We start from the raw sequence: 1,669 nt of genomic DNA on the forward strand, positions 1-1,669 counted from the left end.
GGCGGGGAGGCAGGGGGTAGGGCCAGGCAAGGAAGGGAGCGGGTGGGGCCAGCAGGGGTCCCCCCCCCTCCTCCAGCCCCCGGCCCCCCTTACCTGCACCGAAGCCCTGCTGCTGGCACAGTGCCAGCCCTGCATGGGCAGGCAGTGTGCTTCAGCACCAGGGTGAGGGCCAACTACAGATATGCTGTGGCTGCCAGAGCATCTCTGTGGAGGACCCAGCCTCCCGTTGCTGGGTCCACTTTTTTCCCCACTATGAATGCTCTGGTTCATAGAAGATCTTGTGCTCTCTGTATTCAGTGTGGGACATAAGAAACCAGTTTAATAAGGAGTCCAAGGAGCACTGAATGTAGATGCAACAACATTAATTGCAGAACACATTTAAATTACCCCACATGCAGTTCAGCTGGAATCCAAAGTGCCATTAGGGGGCTTCCAGAGGGAGTACACGTTGGTAGGTAAAAGCACTCTGAATATCTTTAGCATCTTTTGGCTCCATTCCACCTTTCAAATGTAGACAAGACCTTAGGAACAGAACTCCACCTGACCAAGCTGAACCATTCTTAGTGCTTCATTATAGGTACCACCTCATGATTAACAGGAGGTATACTAGACTACAACTATAAGCAATTCAGTCAGGGGTGTTTCATCTCTCTCCAATTTGGGGACATCACTAACTCTGACATAAACACCAGTGTTCAGGACACTGGGGAATGACAATGACCTGTCCTGTGTTGCCCTGCCCAGGCCTAGGATACAGCCTGAATTAGCCTCACAGAAGTAAATGAGTACAAGGAATAGACAACATTTTTCCCCATCTGGCACGGTCATCCTCAGGGATCATTTCTTCACAAACAAAGGGCAACTGATACATTTTTTCCTGTTATTCTTTTCCCCCTCTGACTTCTGTCTTAAGTCTCGGATTCTGGCAGAAAGCAGGTCACTGTTTTCTGGATCTAGCTCTTAACAAGAAGTCCTAATTGCATAGTCTGGCCTCCTCCTGGTATTGGCATGGATCTCCAGTCCTTTCCCCTTTCTTTCTTCTATCTGAAAATACACCTTTCAACTTTTCATGTGTTGCTTGGTTCCTTGCCCAAATCCTCTACATGCTGGGGGGCAGTATGATGTGATTAGAGAACAATTTAGTGTCTGTAATTAAGAAAGGATAAGAATATGACTTGGACAACTCGAGACCCATCTGTTTCTTCTCAGTAGTGTGCACAGCATTAGAACAGATGTTAAAAGGAAGTGAATGGCAAGTAAGATAAATTGCAACATGTGTTTTTAATAAGGGCACATTGTATCCAATTAACCTAGTACCTTTCTTTGGTGTAATACTTATCAGTGCTGTAGCAAGCAAGTGCCGAAGTGAAGAGGTGCCAACAGGCGGTGCCCAGCTGGGGTGGGTCATGGGACAGAGCTCTAGCAGCTGATTTGGGCGGGGCAGGGCAGCCTCTGCTGCTGTGTGCACTCCCAGGCAAGCAGGGGGTGTGCTCCTTGGATCTGTGTGCAGAATAAGGGTGGGCTGCCATTGTGGGCTTTGCCCTGGGCACCAAACTTTGTTGCCATGGCACTAATACCTACTCCAGGCGTGGCTGGTGAACTCAGACTGGTGGGGCAGTAGAGCATCTTGCAGCGGGGGGAGGAGTCGCAGCCGGCTGGGAGTGGGCGG

General features: G+C 49.6%; 1 protein-coding gene across 1 annotated transcript in view; it reads left to right on the top strand.

Annotated features, from left to right (window-relative positions):
- The first annotated feature begins 183 nt into the window (after positions 1-183).
- Positions 184-1,669, top strand: part of LSS (lanosterol synthase) — a 44,955-nt gene continuing 43,469 nt past the window's right edge. The window contains exon 1 of the mRNA XM_006022064.3: positions 184-1,399. The gene's annotated coding sequence lies outside the window, so the exon portion shown is untranslated. The remainder of the gene's footprint in view (positions 1,400-1,669) is intronic.

Source organism: Alligator sinensis, unplaced genomic scaffold (assembly GCF_000455745.1).
Source record: "Alligator sinensis unplaced genomic scaffold, ASM45574v1 scaffold566_1, whole genome shotgun sequence".
Lineage (NCBI taxonomy): Eukaryota > Metazoa > Chordata > Crocodylia > Alligatoridae > Alligator > Alligator sinensis.